Below are 19,058 nucleotides of genomic sequence, written 5' to 3'. Positions count from 1 at the left end.
CCAGTTACCAGCTGTATGATTTTGGACAAGATTCTTATATCTCAGTGTGCTTGTATGTCAAATGGAGTTAATAATAATAGTTTCCTCCTCCTAAGGTTGTGAATATTAAATGCTGCTGTAAAGCCCTTTGTGAAGTACTTAGAATACTGTGAAAAGAGCAGCTTCGTTGCATGTGTGGTGTGCGTAGGGTAGGGAGGGATCGGAAGAACTGACCTCTAAATGTTTATTCCTTTCTGTCTATTTAGTAAAATAAAGACTGTAACAATTTTTGGATGAGGAAGAATGATTGTGAATGGTCCAATGGGGAGAGAGAAAGATTTGTCCCAAGACAATTTTTATCCTGCCTTACACAGGGATTATTCTCTTATTCATTGACCTTTGTCATGAAGCTTCACCTTCCTCATGAATAATAAATGTGCAATGATTCTGTTAATGTTTGCCAACCAGTGAGGTCTCCTCCAATGGAATCATCACAGAGGCTGGGTAATCAGTATTGTAATGCCTATTGTATTCTGCCTGGAGTTTTTTTTAATCTGACTAGCCAGACATCATGTGGACAAGGTCCAATCCGGAGCACAGCATCTGGGATAAATTATTTACAATCCTGTCTCTAGAAGTGGACCTCTCTCTGACCTAATTAATATTCCAACTGTAAACCACATGCAGAGATTTTTTAAAAGAGACAAACTTAGTGGAAATAGGAGAAAAGGTTGAAAAGGCATTATGCAGAACATGTTAATTCACACAACATTTTTTCCTTCTCCTTTTTACAGACATTTTAATGTTATACAAAATAGAAGGAAATTATGCAGTTATAGTGCTAAGAATATGGGCAGGACAGCAGATAGAACATTGTCCCATTCTTTCTTTCAGTACTTAGTCTGTGAATCCATGGTTAAAAACAAAAAGCTGTTAAAGAGCTGTGAATGGTGGTTAAGTATTCTTCATTTATCTTCAGCAATCTATAACAATGAAACACAATTTACACTGGATATAAAATTCTGGGTTGATGGTGTTTTTCTTCCAGTGGTTTAAGGATGTTGTTCCACTGTCTTTTGGTTTGCACGGTTTTTGATGAAAAACTAGAGATTAGTCTTAACTTTAGGATTTTCTCTATATCACTAGTTTTGAGAAATTTGATTCTGCAGTGCCATGATGTGGTTTTCTTTGTGTTTATGCTGCTTGGTATTCACTGGAATTCTTGGATATGTTTGTTTGTAGTTTTCAACAAATTTGGAACAGTCTGGAAATTGAGTAAGTCAATAGAGGGGATAAAATAGATTCATATAAAATAATACAAGGGAAGACAGAAAAAGAGGAAAAAAAGGAATAAAGAACAGATGGGACAAACAGAAGTGTAGAACTGCTCTTGTTTCTGATATCTTATACCTATCAGGTAACAAATCACCAAAGCAAATACCCAAAGCATCTTTTATTTACCTCCATATCCAGACTCCCACAAATGGAATTCAGAAGCTTTTCTTGAGGATAACATCAGCTACATTCTGATTCATTCAGTATTGAAATCAGTTCTGTTTATCATTATGAAAGAGATTATTTTGGTTCAGAAGTGCCAGTGACCTGGCACAACTTGGAAGGATTTGAAGGAAAAAGCATATCAGGCAGCAGAGTGTGGGAAAGGAGATGTGAGATGCTTAGCGCTGTCACAGTTGGTGGTTGCATGATTTGTGTAGTGGTATTAGAAATCAGTGAAATTAGCATAGCTTCTAAAAGTGAAATTAAAAATCAAGCAGAGATATTCAAACTGTATCCCAGGCCAGTTAATATTTGACTATAAACTGACTGAATGAATTAACATACCTAAAGTGAAAAAGTATACTTTTAACAAACTTGATCACTTTATCAGTTAGGAATGCTTTTGACTACAGCTAACAGTTAATTAGAGTAACTTAAGTAAGTCATAAAAACTTTAAAAACAATTCAGAAGACTTGAGGTAGCTAGTTCCAGGGCTAGTTCAGCAATTGACTGTGTTATAGAGAACCTAGGCTTTTAAAACCCTTCCTGTCTGCCAATTAGCCTCAGTTTATCTCATGAACATAAAAGGGCTGCAATAGCTCCAAGCATCATGTCCTCACATCAGCATCCTAAGCAGGGAGGATAGGTCAGGAGCAAAAATCTTTCTCCAACTGAGGCTCTGTTTTATCTAGAAAGCAGCATCTTTCCTAGAATACTCTAGAAGTCTTCCTTTAATATCTTATTGGACAGTTGTTTTGCCCAAAATTTTTAATTTGTTAACAAAAGAAACCACTCATTACACAGAAAATTTTCAGTTTTTTTTATAAAGGATTATTTGACTTAATCTCAATATCCAATTATTAAAAGAAAAGAAACAATAGAGAGAAATAACAGCATATATATCAAGAAATTGGGCCAACAACCTACACCCAAACTTGAACAGTGCTGAGAAATTCCTTATTAACAGCAATCTGGAGTCCCCGTTGGGAAAGGATTCTGGGTGGTACATCCACCCCATGAGTGAGACTTCAAATTGCAGTTTCGGAGGCTCTCATTTATAATCCCAGGCCACAAACTGATATTATCATCCGTTTGTATGCAGACATGCTGCTCTGATTTTGCTTTAACTTATGCAATGTTGTTTGTTTCACCTTGTGAGTTACAGGATTTCATTAGACCCTTGGGGGCTGGCCAAGCTCTCAGGGGCTTAAGAGATTCCAAGACCCATTCCTATCTTATCTAACTTGCTGGTAACAATTGGTGTGCTTACAGGCAGGCATATGTCCATACAAGGTCAGAAGTTGGTCAGAGGCTGGCTCCCCTGCTTCTGAAGCCTGAACAAGACTGCTGCTGCTGCTAAGTCACTTCAGTCATGTCCAACTCTGTGTGACCCCATAGACGGCAGCCCACCAGGCTCCCCCATCCCTGGGATTCTCCAGGCAAGAGCACTGGAGTGGGTTGCCATTTCCTTCTCCAATGCATGAAAGTGAAAAGTGAAAGTGAAGTCGCTTCAATCGTGCCCAACTCTGTGCGACCCCATAGACGGCAGCCCACCAGGCTCCTCCACCCATGGGATTTTCCAGGCAAGAGTACTGGAGTGGGGTGCCATTTCCTTCTCCAATGCATGAAAGTGAAAAATGAAAGTGAAGTTGCTCAGTCGTGTCCGACTCTTAGCGACCCCATGGACTGCAGCCTACCAGGTTCCTCCATCCATGCAATTTTCCAGGCAAGAGTACTGGAGTGGGGTGCCATTGCCTTCATTTAATTTCCCTAATGACAATAATGAATAATGGCTAACCATGGCTACAAAGGAGGCTGGGACAGTGAGTATTTGGCAAAGGAAACAGATGATATGTTTGGGCAAGATGAATGGTGATCTGTTCTTTGAGGATGGGCACATTGCTGCTGAGAACAGAATTGGAATGTTCCTAGCAAGAAATTAGAATGAAATGGCTATAATGTAGGTAACTAAAGGTGTTTACTGGGATCAGTCCTAGAAGCACAGGTAAAGAATCTCAGACGCCAGAATCGAAATCTCCTGCTCTGACACTCTTAATGTGAGAACTCCAGTAGCTGAATCTTGAGATTGGTTTTTGCGTATTGTGGAGATGGATACTTAAGATTCTCCTTATTCATTCATTTATTTAACACATTTTTATTGAATCAGGTGTTGTTATTGTCTCTGGAATTTTAGCATTGGAAAGATCAGACAAAAATGTTTGCCTTCATGGTGCTTACAGTCTAGTGACTGTTTTAGCTTAGTGCAATTGATTCCATACTCATCAGTAAATTTTCTGTTTATAACTGGGTTTCTCATGTGTCCCAGGCAGTCTTACATCTCATTATAAATTACAAAGTTAATATTGTTATTTCATGGTTATTTCTTGGTTAATATGAGTCCACATAAGGACATGGATTTACCTTTAGTGAAGTGACAAGTCAGGTTTCTGACTTGCACATCTGAGGGCCAGGACCTAAACTATGGTAAATTCAAGAAGGCATTTCAACCTTCTTGTGAGCCATTGTGGGAGACAGCCAGTTAATACCCCAGCAGTGCATGTTTTCTCCATTTTAATGTTTAGACTTATTCATATGTATGAAAGGGATACAGGAAGAAAATATTAAATTATAAACATTGAAATCTATCAAAAAAAGAAGTCCTCACCTTGAAACTGTGATTCATGCCATAAATTATGAACTAATTGGATTCAAATTCATCCTCAGAGGATTCGAAGTTAAAAAAATTTCCTACTTACGAACATTTAGATTGTGTCCTCCCCGCTTCCACTGCCCTTTCCAGCAATGCTCTTATGAGCATTCTTGTATATGTCCTTGAGTATAGGAGCAGTGATTTATAGGGTATTTGCCTAGGACTGGAATGCTGAGTCAAAGGGTAAAATATTTGGGTTCAGCTTTATGAAATAGAGCCAAATTGTTCTCCAAAGTGATTTGGCCAATTTATAGCTTCTCCTATCAGTGAGTGAGAATTCTTAGCAGTCTCTGTTCTTGCCAACAGTTGGTAATTTCACTTCATGGTTTTTCCTTATATAATGAGTATGAAATAGTATCTTATTGTGGTTTGAATTAGATTAATATGATATTGATCTTTTCATGTGTTTATTGGTCATATTTTTTTCTTCTATTGAATCGCCAGTCCCTGACATTTATCCATTTAAATATTTATTTATTTTTGGCTGTGCTGGGTCTTCATTGGTGTGCGTGGGCTTTCTCTAGTTGCACTGTGTGGGGGCCACTCTTTGTTGCAGTGCATAAATAGGCTTCTTATTGCAGCGGCTTCTCTTGTTGTGAAGCGCAGGCTCTAGGTGAGTGTGCTTCAGTCATTGTGGCACGTGGGCTCAGTAGTTGTGGTGCATAGGCTTAGTTGCTCTGTGGGATGAGGGATCTTCCCAGACCAGGGGTTGAACCTGTGTCCCCTGCATTAGCAGGCGGATTCTTTACCACTGAGCCACCAGGGAAGCCCCCATTTTTGGTTGGCTTCTTTTTTTCTTATTCATTTGTAGTAACCCTTTTATAGAATTTATTATTCTCTCCACTTTTCTGTTTGGTTACTTTTTCTTGCAGACATGTGCTAGGGTTTTTGTTGTTGTTAATAGTGTCTTTAGTCATATGGGAGTTTTTCAATTTAAAGCAGTCAAATTTAGCAATCCATTTTGAACTAACACTATTATTAGGTGCAAGCAAGTTTGGAACTTTTGTATTTTCATGGTGACTTTTTCCTGTTCACATGTTTGTGCCTTTTTATTTTCATACTGGTTTTTTATTTCAGTACATTTTAATGAAATAAATACAGCTAATACAGGAGGAGAAGGGGACGACAGAAGATGAGATGGTTGGATGGCATCACTGACTCAATAGGCATGAGTTTGAGCAAACTCTGGGAGATGGTGAAGGACAGGGAAGCCTGGTGTGCTGCAGTCCATGGCGTCGCAAAGAGTTGAACATGACTGAGCGACTGAACAACAGCAATACAGCTTTGTTTTCATATGTATTTACCTGATATGTTCTTTCTCCCAATCTTGACTGTTTGTAGACATTTATTTATCTCTTTATCTTTGGCTGCGCTGGGTCTTCACTGCTGCTTGAGCCCTCTCCAACTGTGGAGAGCAGGAGCTGCTCTCCAGCTGCAGCGTGTGGGCCCCTTGAGGTGGTGGCTTCCCTTGTTGCAGAGCATGGGCTCTAGGCATGTGGGCTTCAGCAGTTGTGTTCCCAGGCTTCAGAGCACAGGCTCAATAGTTGTGACTCATGGACTTAGTTGCTCTGTGGCGTGAGGGATCTTCCCAGACCAGGGATTGAACTTGTATCTCCTGCATTGGCAGGTGGACTCTTTACCACTGAGCCACCAAGGAAGCCTCCAATCTTGACTTTTGACCTTATTGTATCATACCAAGAACAGGCCAGTAGGAATGGTCCATGTCAGTTATAGAAAATAAGGACCTTGCACCCTCAGAACTGGGCTTCCCTGGTGGCTCAGTGGTAAAGAATCCGCCTGTAATGCAGGAGATGCAGGTTTGATCCCTGGGTCAGAAAGATCCCCTGGAGAAGGAAATGGCAGCCCACTCCAGTATTCTTGCCTGGAGAATCCCATGGACAGAGGAGCCTGGAGGGCTGAAGTCCATGGGGTTGAAAAAGAGTTGGACATGACTTAGCTACTAAATAGCAGCAACAAAGGCCCAGCTTGCATCTGGTTTTGAATTTCATGCTTGTTTTTGTCCCCTTATCACTTGCTGCTTCCATGGTGGATAGGAGCAAGTGATAGATGAGGTTGATATGTATGTAAGGATCTAGCCAATAAATGAGACAGACTCAGATCCACCTGAAAGGATCAAATTAAATAGTAATAAGTTCTGAATCTATTTTTGCCAAAACATAGTGGAAAGAAGTGGAAATAAAGTTCCCTTATTTACTGGCCTGAGATAGAAAAAGAGTTCTAGATTGGGAAAGTTAACATTCAGATATAGAATTCTGAAAGGACAAATTTCAAAACGTTTTGTTTGCAGTATGTCAGGGAGCCATTTGATGATAACACATCAAGTTAGAACCATGTGTCCTTACTTTATAATTTATGAAAGTAAAAATTAAATGTAGAATACATTTGTCCACATGGGGAAACAAACCAGAAAGAGAGAGATAATTGGCAGAAGGCTTAGAACATGCTGAATATGAACATGAGAGGGGAAACTTGAGGAATATGATTTGAGGCCTTATGGTCATCTAGTTTTCTAGATGCCTTCTCATTTCCTGGTTTGGTTCCTCTGTGAAGGATCCCCCAATTCTAGCAGCGATTGCTATTATATGTGACTGAGGTCGTGAATCTACTTACCCAGATCTACTCATACCATCAGTTTTTCAGGGCAAGTCTGGGGTATAAAACTGTGCCCTCTGGTGGAGAAGGACACTATGCACTATGCATCTAAACCCTGATTTTCCTTATCTGTAAAATGGGAATAATGGGAATACAGATCTCCTGTGGTTGTTGTGAGGGCTTCTCTGGTAGCTCATTGGTAAAGAATCTGCCTGCCAATGCAGGAGACAGAAGAGACATGGGTTCGATCCCTGGGTCGGGAGGATCCCCTGGAGAAGGAAATGGCAACCCACTCCAGTATTCTTGCCTGGGAAATCCCATGGACAGAGGAGCCTGGAGGGCTACAGTCCATGGGGGTCACAAAGAGTTGGACACGACTTAGCAACTAAACAGCAACAACATGGTTTTTGTGAGGATTAAATAAGATAATCGACCAATTCATTCTCAATAAATAACACTATCCTTCTTGATATTCCCTCTTCATTCAACAAATATTTTTTATACATTTTCAACATGTTAGGCACTGAGATAAGTACTCAACACATGGTAGCTATCACTGCTGTTTTGTCATTTCATCAATCTATTTTATTATATAATTACAGGGTATCAGGCACTGTGCCAAATTTAGGAGCCAGTAAATAAGACTCAGTCATGCCTGTCTCTTTGCTACCCCATGGAGTGTAGCTCACCAGGCTCTTCTGTCCATGGGATTTTCCAGGCAAGAATACTGGAGTGGGCTGCCATTTCCTTCTCCAGGGTATCTTCCCAACCCAGGGATCGAACCCAGGTCTCCCACATTGCAGGCAGGTGCTTTAACCTCTGAGCCACCAGGGAAGCCCGACAAATAAGACTTAACCTTCAAGACTCTAGATAAGCTTTTCTGGTTCTACTAATGGGAATACATTTGTCTTTTGTGAGTTCTTTGGAATTCTTCAATGATATCTTCTCTTCAGTAAAAGAGATCACTGTCAGATGCCTTCCTACAATGTGCCAGGTTCTGGCTGACTATAGGACAAAAGAAGGGTATGAAGGTTGTGCAGACTTTTGCCCCACATAGGCTCATGACAGGACTTTTGCTCCTCCTTTCCTTTCCTTTTCATCTCCTTTCCCTTTCCCAGAACCTAGTTTACTAGGGGAAATGTTCTGCGAAATACCAGGGGGAAAACACTAGTGCAACAAGAGAAAAGAATATAGACATGAAGCAACCCAGACCCAATGTCCACTCCAGCCTCTCCACAAGAGACCAGAAGGAAGTGCTGGACTTGCCTTTTTTCCAGCCTGTGGGCAAAACCCAGCCCTTCATTCGTCTTCCATTCCATAGCCTTCAGCAAGATGTTCCTCATCTAGTTCCTGGATGAGATAGGCCAGGGGTCAGAAAAGGCTTAAATTTCCTCGGGCTTGAATCCTACAAGAAGGTAGAAAAGGAGAGAAAAAACAAAGAGTCCATTAACCATGGTTATGAAAAGTCAGGCCTTTCCCACTGCCAACCTTCATGTCCTTTCAGGCATTGTAATGCTACAAAGAGTTGCTGTCTCTTTCCCTACTAAATGCCTACTTCTGTTAATCAGGCTTTCCTAGGTGGTGCCAGACCCTAGGAATAGGTTGGGAGAGGGAGGAAAAAACAGTCCTTTATGGCAATAATAAAAAAGTTATTTTTAACTTAAAAGTGTCTCAACGTGGGGAATTCCCTGGTGGTCCAATGGCTAGGATCCTCGCTCTCATTGAAAAGGGCCCAATTCAGTCCCTGATTGGGGAACTAAAATCCTAGAAGGCTGTTGGCCTCAAAAAAAAAAAAAAGTCTCAAACGGTTTAGGTTAATGCATGGATAATAAGTTGGTTAAATTAAATTTAGGATGCTGGGGAGGCTAACTTTTGAGGCTGACATTTACATTGTTGGCTTCCCTGATAGTTCAGTTGGTAAAGAATCCGCCTGCAATGCAGGAGACCCTGGTTTGATTCCTGTGTTGGCAAGATCATCTGGAGAAGGGATAGGCTACCCACTCCAGCATTCTTGGACTTCCCTTGTGGCTCAGCTGGTAAAGAATACACCTGCAATGCGGGAGACCTGGGTTTGATCCCTGGGTTGGGAAGATCCCCTGGAGAAGGGAAAGGCTACCCACTCCAGTGTTCTGGCCTAGAGAATTCCATGGACTGTTTAGTCTATGGGGTTGCAAAGAGTCGGATATGACTGAGTCACTTTCTTTCTTTTTTTTTTTTTAAGTTTTAACGTGATTTTTTTTTAAATTTTAATTTTTACTTTATTTTACTTTACAATACTGGACTGAGTCACTTTCACTTTCACTTTCCCAGGTGGCCCTGGTGGGAAGGAACCCACCTGCCAGTACAGGAGACAGAAGAGACATGGGTTTGATCCCTGGGTTGGGAAGATCCCCTAGAGTATAACATGGCAACCCATTCCAGTATCCTTGCCTGGAGAATCCCATGTACAGAGGAGCCTGGTGGGCTACAGTCCATGGGGTCGCACAGAGTTGTACACGACTAAAGTGACTTAGCATGTGTGTGCATGGCTATCATAAATCATCTTTTTTGTTTTTTCTACTGCAGTGGACCAAATCTTTAATTGGATAAATTGTGAATATGGTCTATATTGTGGACCCTTTCATTTTTATGTTATGCTCTTGTGGAAGGTTCTTTAAGCCCAGTGCAGCTGGTTTTTGAAGGCAGTATTAGGACCAGACCAGCCTTTAAAAGGTGGGAGCATTGCTTACCATTCCTCTCCTCCTATTACTGCTCAAGAGCTGGTTTCCATCATCCAATCAGTTAAATCTTGACTAGATGTTGCGAGTTAACTATCTGCCCAGGTTTGAAATTTAAAAGATGACTCCTGCCTTCTAGAAGCTTGCAGTATCATTGGAGTACCACGATGGACACTTTACATAATTAAAGAAATAATACATAGAAAAGTATAATAAGTTGTCAGACACAGACTTAGTGAAATAGAAATGTAGAGAAAGTAGATGATTACAGAGTCAGGAAATCCTCTTAGAAGAAGTAGAACTCCAGTTGGGCTCTGTGAATACAGGAAAGGAGGAAGGTACTCAGAAAAGGGAATACAGCATGAGCAGAGCAGAGAAAGAAACCAGAAAGTTCAGTTTCAGTTTCCTCATCTGTGAGATTAGTCAGGAAGCCAGATATGAGCCCCTCTGCAGCACAGACTGTTGTCTTCAGTCCTGTGGCTCTATCATCAAGCAGGATTTCTCTCATAGAGTAGGCACTTGATAGATGCATCTTGACTTGAGCAAACGTGACATATGGAGGAGATGGCTTGTAAATTTGTCCACCCAGGGACAAAGTTTATGTTAGCAAGCCATGAATCTCCCTCAGCAATCTGGGGCTCAGCTGAGAACCATCCTGACTGAGACAGGCACATTACTTCTCCCTGGGTGTGGGACTAAGTCCTCTGAGAATGTAGCAAAAGGGTTATCTTGCTTGTGCAACTCGCTTCCACTGGGGACACAGAACCCTGGTTGCCTCCAACATAAGTTTCAACTAGGTCGGTCGTGATAGTGACACTACTAGGTCACTCAGGGAACTTGCTTGTTGGGAAATGAGCAGCTGGGCTGTGGGTACATTGATAACATTGATACCTGGCCACCCTCCATGGGTACCTTTAATTAAAATGACATATTTTAATTAGCCAGGTATGTGCGATAATGTGAGACAGAAAAACAACAAACATTCCCATTTAACTCCTTGGAAAATATTCTTAACCTCTTTATAAAGTTTACTTATGAAACTGGAAAATTCAATTTGGATAGTTTAGTCTCTTTTTGCCTAAGGGAAGAACTCTCAAATGTAACCTCTTCCTGTGATTCTACGGGCCACTAGTCTGTGTCCTCACCAAGACTCCTCCAACTCTCCCTCCCAGCAGAATGCATTATTTATATTGCTTACTCTGAGATCTTATGGCACAGTATTCATTGGAGCAGTTGTCACAGTGCATTTGATAACATTTCTACTTTTTCTCTTTGGGTGGTGGATTCCTGGAGGTCAGGAACTCTCTCTGTTTGATTGTTGTAGCCTCAGCACCCAGCAAAGCACCTGGCATATAGTAGGTGCTTAATAAATGGATTAAATTAATATATTGGCTCTATTGATTACTTTTAAGGAACTTAAGATAGAATTTGCTTCCTTGGTGGCTCAGCAGCAAAGAACCCACCTGCAATGCAGGAAATGCGGGTTTGATTCCTAGGTCAGGAAGATCCCCTGGAGGAGGGCATGGAGACCCATTCTAGTATTCTTGCCTGGAGAATCCTATGGACAGAGGAGCCTGGTGGGCTACAGTCCATGGGGTTGCAAAGAGTAGGACATGATTGAAGTGACTTATTAGCAGCAGCAGCAAGATAGAATTCATCAGAAACATTCCTCCTGTTCATTATCTTTACTTTCTCTGACTGAGACTATAAGAGCCTCTTGGCTAACTAAAAACCATCCACAGAATTGGATTGTAGGGGATTCTGAAATGAATTCTCTCCTAGAACCTCCAGGAAGGAAAACAACCCTGCCAAAACCTTGTCCACTGAGTCCTGTGTCAGATATCTGACATCCAGAACTGTAAGATAATCAATTTGTGTTATTTTAACTCACATAGTTTGTGGTAATTTGTTACAGCAGCAACAGGGAACAAATATAGTAGGTGAGGAAAATACTGTCTACATCACATTGCCCAGGAACAATTCACTCTTGCTGTACCAGGAGTATTTTGCATATTCCTCCATTAGAGTTAATGTCATATTATATTGATTTGTTTCCTGTTCTCTCTCTTTTAGCCTGTTTGCATTTCCTTGTGCAGGACTGTGCTTTTTTCATCTCTGTATTCTTAGTCCCTTAAATGTCACTGACTTTCTATGTGTGTCTCTGGTGACGAAGGAGGAAGAGGGGAGGCATGTGGGGAGGAGACGTGATCATGGTGGCGTCAGCACGAGGGAGGGGAAGCTCAGGAACTGGTGAAGACTGGATCTGGCTGACGTTAGTTCTCTGTGGTGTGGGCTGGCGGTGCTGGAATGCAGAGTATCTGCAGGTTCACTGCAGGCAGGAGGAGGCGGCGCCAAAAGCAGCTTGGTTTCTGTGGGTTTCTTGGTCCAGGAATGATTGATGAGCATGTCTCATCAACAGTGAACTCCTCTCTGATTCCCTGTCACCCACTCCCTCACTCAGAGTGTTTCTCAACCCTTGTAGTCCCAGACTGGAAGCCATAGACTTCAGTTAGAATTGGAGCAGCTCCAGTCACTGAAGTATTCAATTTGGGCTTCCAGTGAGTGACACTGTTTCTCTTGTTTCCCAACACTAGACTGCAGTACCTTCAGGGGCCCTGAATGTGCCCTTTATGAGCAAACCCATATTCTGGCAGACTTGGTCCAAGACATTTATTTCAGTCCATTAACACAGATTGCTCTTAGTACGTGTATGTGTGCATGTGAACGTGCATGTGGTTAAAATTATATACAAGATGGAGGCGGGATTTGAGAATTCCCTGAGCAGACAAAACCATTTAACCAGTAAGCTCAACTTGCTGCTGCTGCTGCTAAGTCGCTTCAGTTGTGTCCGACTCTGTGCAACTCCAGATTTGGCAGCCCACCAGGCTCCCCCGTCCGGGGGATTCTCCAGGCAAGAACACTGGAGTGGGTTGCCGTTTCCTTCTCCAGTACATGAAAGTGAAAAGTGAAAGTGAAGTCGCTCAGTCGTGTCCGACTCCTAGTGACCCCATGGACTGCAGCCTACCAGGCTCCTCCGCCCGTGGAATTTTCCAGGCAAGAGTACTGGAGTGGGTTGCCATTAAATCTAGCTTATTTTATGAAAGTAAGTGAAACTTAACCTAGGTCATTTCTTATAAATGCCTGTGACAATCATAAAAGAAACTTGAGTTATCGTCTTTAACCAATCCCCTGCCACCTTGATCTCCCCACCTTGTAATAACCAGTCATTGTAAGCATTAATAACTTTCTCATTCTCACTTTATAAGCCCTGCTGTAATTTAATGCCCTCGAGCTTCATATCCATCTTTGAATTTAGAAGTCTCCAGTCCCAAACTGTTTTTATTTTATTTAAAAAAAATTATTTATTTTTGGCTGTGCTGGGTCTTTGTTGCTGTGCAGGCTTTTGTCTAGTTGCGGGAAGCGGGGGCTACTCTCTAGTTGTGATGCGTGGGCTTCTCATTCTCTGTTGTTGCAGAGCATGGGCCCTAGGGCACACAAGCTTCAGTATTTGCAGCACGTGGGCTCTAGAGCACAGGCTCAATAGTTGTCGAGCATCGGCTTAGTTGCTCCACAGCATGTGGAATCTGTCTGGATCAGGGATTGAACCTGTGTCCCCTATATTGGCAGGCAGATTTTTTTTTTTTTACAACTGAGCCACCATGGAAGCCCCCAAACTGTTTTTATGTGCACAACAAACTCTTATTAAATACTATTTGTTGATTTGGTGGTTTTAATTATGTTATGTGTGTACATGTATGCTCAGTCATGTCTGATTCTTTGTGATCCCATGGACTGTAGCCCTCCAGGCTCCTCTCTCCATAGAATTTTCCAGGCAAGAATACTGGAGTGGGTAGCCATTTTCTCCTCCAGGGGATCTTCCTGACCCAGGGATCAAACCCACACCTCCTGCATTGGCAGGTGGATTCTTTACCACTGAGCCACCAGAGAATCTTAATTGTGTTATTTCTGGATTTTTGACAGTTTTCTGGCATCAGAAGTGGGATCCAAATAAGACCTTCAACAACTCTGAAGCCAGCGAGCAACTGCGTGCTGGTACCCACAGGACCCAAGGAGCTCAGTGCTTTCTCACCGACCTTGCAGTCAGCCTGAGTGCTGCTCTCTTTGCGTGTTGCAGTCTCCAACTTTATCATGCATACCTGTATTCTGTTTGTTCTAGCTTCTTGGTAAGTCACCCTTCCGTCTGTAAGGGGAGAACCTGTGATTCCCTGGAATTTAGGCAGCAGTAGGATTACTGAGCTCCTCATGGATTGTTTCAGGGAATCTAAAGGCAGAGATAGAGTCCACTTGGTCTAAATCTCATTCTCCTCCCCGCTTAAAGACTCCCGCTTCTTGTATGTATAACCACTATGGGCCAAAATCTTGTGCGTTTCTGGCAAAATGAGTGAACTTTACAAAGAATAATTTGGAATTATCATGGCCACTTTGGGGAAATTTAACTTAGATAACATAGTCTACTTTAAGAGGTGCCCTTGAAAAGAGGATTACAAACTTCTCAGAGACAATGGAAAATACTCTTTGATCGGTAAAAGTTTCTAAGAGACCAACTGACTCCAAAAATAGCTTTTCTTAAAGAATTTTTATAATGCACGTGCGCGCACACACACACACACACACACACACACAGTCTATAGTTAAAAAAAAATTTTGGCCATCTGAACAGGTAACCTTAACCTTAACTTAGTCTGTTGGCCAGAAACAGTTTGGATTCAGATTCTTTTGCATTTTGTATTATTATACTTGAGACATAGTTAAAATTTAAAAATGAAAACTATAATATCTCTGTATCTGTACCTGTATCTGTATCTGTATATCTCTGTACCTACTTGTTTAGGTATATCCATATATGTACGTGTATTATGTATTTATGATTTTTTTTGGCTGTACCATGTGACTAATGGGATCTTAGTTCCCTGACCAGGGATTGAACCTGGGCCCTCAGCAGTGAAAGTGCCAAGTTCTAATCACTGAACCACCAGGGAATTCCCATGTATATATGATATTTTTAAAAGAATTCTATTTAGTTGGCTTAAAGAGAAATAAGTGCTTATATGAATTAAGTATTCCTAAAACTTTTCTGAAATAGTAACTCTAACCCAATTGTTTTCAAGTCCACATGATCAGAAAAATCCTTGATGAAAAAAAGCTAGTTTAAGTTTGTTGGTTTAATAAAAACAAACATTTTTTGGAATTGTCATTATTAAATGTAACGCAAGCATATAATTTTTTCTACCTTTGTTTACTTATCAAATAAGCTCATGCTATCTTTATGTTACAAAATAACTTTAGATGATGGCTAGCTGTTTGATGTCTAATCTAAGCATAATTGTTAAAAACAAGTAATTTAAATAAATGTAAGTAAGATAAAAGTTTATACTAGGTTAAATAATTAATATTTATATCTAGTTCATTTCCAAATAAGATAGTATACTGAGACATTGATCACTGAACATAAATTTAAATTTATTTACTTTTCTTAATTTTTACAGAGATAAATGATACTTGAGTCTATTAATAAATATGTCTTTTGTCACATTAAAACCACATTAAAATTGTACTATGAAAAGCATATTTCTAAAAATAGAAATTTACATAATTATGTTTTTATAAATTTGCTATTTTACTATGAGATGCTAAATATGTGATAAATAGCTCACTACTGCCTGCTTCCTAATTTTCCCCGGGAAGTTAAAGATTCAGTTCAGTTCAGTTCAGTCGATCAGTTGTGTCCTACTCTTTGCAACCCTATGAGCCGAAGCACGCCAGGCCTCCCTGTCCATCACCAACTCCCAGAGTTCACTCAGACTTATAGTTAAAATTTATAAACAATGTGTAAAATTAGAGCTACTACAAACAATGAAGAATGAAAGAAAACAACTTTGTATACAAAGTAAGGGAAGAAAATCAGATTTTAAAAATCAGTACAGGTTTATTCCATTTCCTCATAGAAAACAACTCCATAAAATATTTGAATAAAAAAAAAGAGCAAACAGTTTTCAAGTAAGTGTTTGCATATTTTTTCTACATACTTTTCTTCTCCCTTCAAGTTCCAAAACACAGTAGAATTGAGATATTCTTAATTTTGTCACAGTCACATAGCCTTTAATTCTGTCAACACACATTCTATCCATTGTCCATAAAGCCCCTGAATATCTGGCATGAGGAAATTAAACTCTTTGTCTAAACTCGAGTATATAAATTCCTTCCAAGTGTCAAATTGCTCATTCATTATGAGACTGGCTCTTCCATTTCCTTGCTAAGGATGTAGAGGTGTGTGTTACATCCTGAAAATAATAAACTATGTTTGCATGGATACAAGCATTAGTTACTTCACAAGTGGATAGGACACAAAACTACTTGAGCTAGTGGATTAGTGTGTTGCAAGGAAGAAGAGCTGGTGGCTGGTTTTATCTTTCCCTCTAACTCTTTGACAGCCAACAGCACATGAACATAATTTGTTAAACTATTCTGCCTGTGCATTTTTTCACTTTGATTCAAAGAAAGGAAAACTGACATTGCTCTCTCTCACACTGATTGGAAGAAATCAATATGATAGTGAAGATTTTGGTGATTCTAGGAGTAGGAAACATCAAAGTAATCTTTATTATGAGGCATGAACTTAGAATTTTTAAAAACTGAACTATAGTTGATCTATAATGGGATGTATTTTTATTTGAGGAGTATGTGAGGAATATAGGGTGTAGTTTTGTTAAGGAGAAAGAGTAATGTCTAAAATAAACTTTTTTTCAGAATAAAAAAGGAAAAAGAAGACAAAACCTAAATGGATATAGAAAGATGCAAAAGGTTTGTGGAAAAGAAATTTTATGTTGTGAGGTTATAGCTGGCTAAATTGAATAGATTTATACAGGGATTTTTAAAATAAAAAACGAGAGTTTAATTTTCTCTCTGTTAAAATCACAAAATTTCTTAGATTATTGGTCTGTTTTTAATAAAATATTATAAAGGTTTTTCTTTACCTTTAATGTAACCTGCCTAGGAAACAGGGATTCTTTGTCATGGGAAATATTTCCCTTATTCCAAATTGTCTTTGTCAGATCTTTGATTAATTAGGAAAACAGAGTCTTTTTAGTTTTAAAAGCTAAGGTTTTTTTTTTGTTGTTGTTTATTTTGGTTTTGTTTTTCACAGCTACTTAACTTTGTATATTTGCCTTTGAAATCTTTCAGTTGTCACTTTGGTGAATGGATAACTAAGTATTATTTCATAGTGACTTAAGCTCCTATTTGATGAACTATTTCTAATCTTTTGACATTTTTAACAAACTTCCCCAAATCAAATTCTGAATGAAGTCTTTTTGACCGCAAACTAACTTTGGGATTTTCTGGAGGGCCCTTAGAAGATCACAAAAGATTTGCTCTTTCTCCTTATGAAAGAGAAATCTCAGTTTATTTAGGCTTACTTGATATTAACTTCTGTAGGAAACATTGTCAAATAAAAAGTAATGTTCTTCTTAGATTATATTTACATAGTATATATTATTAATATGTGTTCTAGAAATTATATAAAATTCCAAAAAATCTGATATGTCCTGGTATAATATGATCAGTCAAAATTCTAGTCATTATTTTATAACAATGTATGCATAAAATAATAGTTTGCTTCTCAATTGCATCACTTTTTGGTAGCCTGTCACTAGATCGTTAACCACGCTGGTTTTTAAGTCTTCTGTCATTCATAGTTATTGTTTTTCTCTTGATTCCTCTCTGAAAACATTTATAATTAGCTACCAGCAACCCCACTTCCAAGGAGTGGCGGCTGCACAGGCACAGGAGGGCCAAGAGGAGCTACTCCACATTCAAGGACAGGAGACGCAACCTCGTCCAAGGTAAGGAGCAGTGGCTGCGCTTTGCTGGTGTACCGTGAAGAGATACCCCAAGTCCAAGGTAAGAGAAACCCAAGTAAGATGGTAGGTGTTGTGAGAGGCATCAGAGGGCAGACACACAAACAATAATCACAGAAAACTAGCCAATCTGATTACACGGATCACAGCCTTGTCTAACTCAATGAAACTAAGCCATGCATGTGGGGCCACCCAAGACAGACGGGTTGTGGTGATAGAGGTCTGATGGAATGTGGTCCACTGGAGAAGGAAATGGCAAACCACTTCAGTATTCTTGCTTTGAGAACCCCATGAACAGTATGAAAAGGCAAAATGATAGGATACCAAAAGAGGAACTCCCCAGGTCGATAAGTGCCCAATATGCTACTGGAGAATAGTAGAGAAATAACTCCAGAAAGAATGAAGGGATGGAGCCAAAGCAAAAACAATACCCAGTTGTGGATGTGACTGGTGATAGAAGCAAGGTCCAGTGCTGTAAAGAGCAATATTGCATAGGAACCTGGAATGTTAGGTCCATGAATCAAGGCAAATTGGAAGTGGCCAAACAGGAGATGGCAAGAGTGAACGTCGACATTCTAGGAATCAGCGAACTAAAGTGGACTGGAATGGGTGAATTTAACTGAGATGACCATTATATCTACTACTGTGGGCAGGAATCCCTTAGAAGAAATGGAGTAGCCATCATGGTCAACAAAAGAGTCCGAAATGCAGTACTTGGATGCAATCTCAAAAACAACAGAATGATCTCTGTTTGTTTCCAAGGCAAACCATTCAGTATCATGGTGATCCAAGCCTAACACCCAAAAAAGATGTCCTTTTCATTATAGGGGACTGGAATGCAAAAGTAGGAAGTCAAGAATCACCTGGAGTAACAGGCAAATTTGGCCTTGGAGTAAAGAATGAAGCAGGGCAAAGGCTATTAGACTTTTGCCAAGAGAACACACTGGTCATAGCAAACACCCTCTTCCAACAACACAAGAGAAGACTCTACACATGGACATCACCAGATGGTCAACACCAAAATCAGACTGATTATATTCTTTGCAGCCAAAGATGGAGAAGCTCTATACAGTCAGCAAAAGCAAGACTGGGAGCTGACTGTGGCTCAGATCATGAACTCCTTATTGACAAATTCAGACTTAAGTTGAAGAAAGTAGGGAAAACCACTAGACCATTCAGGTATGACCTAAATCAAATCCCTTATGATTATACAGTGGAAGTGAGAAATAGATTTAAAGGACTAGATCTGATAGACAGAGTGCCTGATGAACTATGGACGGAGGTTCACAACATTGTACAGGAGACAGGGAGCAAGACCATCCCCAAGAAAAAGAAATGCAAAAAAAGCAAAATGGCTGTCTGGGGAGGCCTTACAAATAGCTGTGAAAAGAAGAGAAGTGAAAAGCAAAGGAGAAAAGGAAAGATATAAGCATCTGAATGCAGAGATCCAAAGAATAGAAAGGAGAGATAAGAAAACCTTCCTCAGTGATCAATGGAAAGAAATAGAGGAAAACAACAGAATGGGAAAGACTAGAGATCTCTTCAAGAAAATTAGAGATATCAAGGGAACATTTCATGCAAAGATGGGCTCAATAAAGGACAGAAATGGTATAGACCTAACAGAAGCAGAAGATATTAAGAAGAGGTGGCAAGAACACACAGAA

At 40.1% G+C, this 19,058-nt stretch overlaps 1 long non-coding RNA gene and 1 other non-coding gene across 2 annotated transcripts in view; one reads left to right on the top strand and one right to left on the bottom strand.

The window, feature by feature from the left end:
* Positions 1–18,849, top strand: part of LOC138930949 (uncharacterized) — a 31,463-nt gene extending 12,614 nt beyond the window's left edge. Inside the window, exons 2-3 of the long non-coding RNA XR_011446300.1 lie at positions 13,499–13,701; positions 17,278–18,849. This is a non-coding gene — a long non-coding RNA (uncharacterized lncRNA). The remainder of the gene's footprint in view (positions 1–13,498; positions 13,702–17,277) is intronic.
* TRNAE-UUC (transfer RNA glutamic acid (anticodon UUC)) lies at positions 14,445–14,517 on the bottom strand. The gene has a single exon. It is a non-coding gene; the product is annotated as a tRNA-Glu (tRNA).
* Positions 18,850–19,058: the final 209 nt, after the last annotated feature.

This window comes from Ovis canadensis, chromosome X (genome assembly GCF_042477335.2).
Source record: "Ovis canadensis isolate MfBH-ARS-UI-01 breed Bighorn chromosome X, ARS-UI_OviCan_v2, whole genome shotgun sequence".
Lineage (NCBI taxonomy): Eukaryota > Metazoa > Chordata > Mammalia > Artiodactyla > Bovidae > Ovis > Ovis canadensis.
This window is presented reverse-complemented; position numbering and strand designations above follow the sequence as displayed.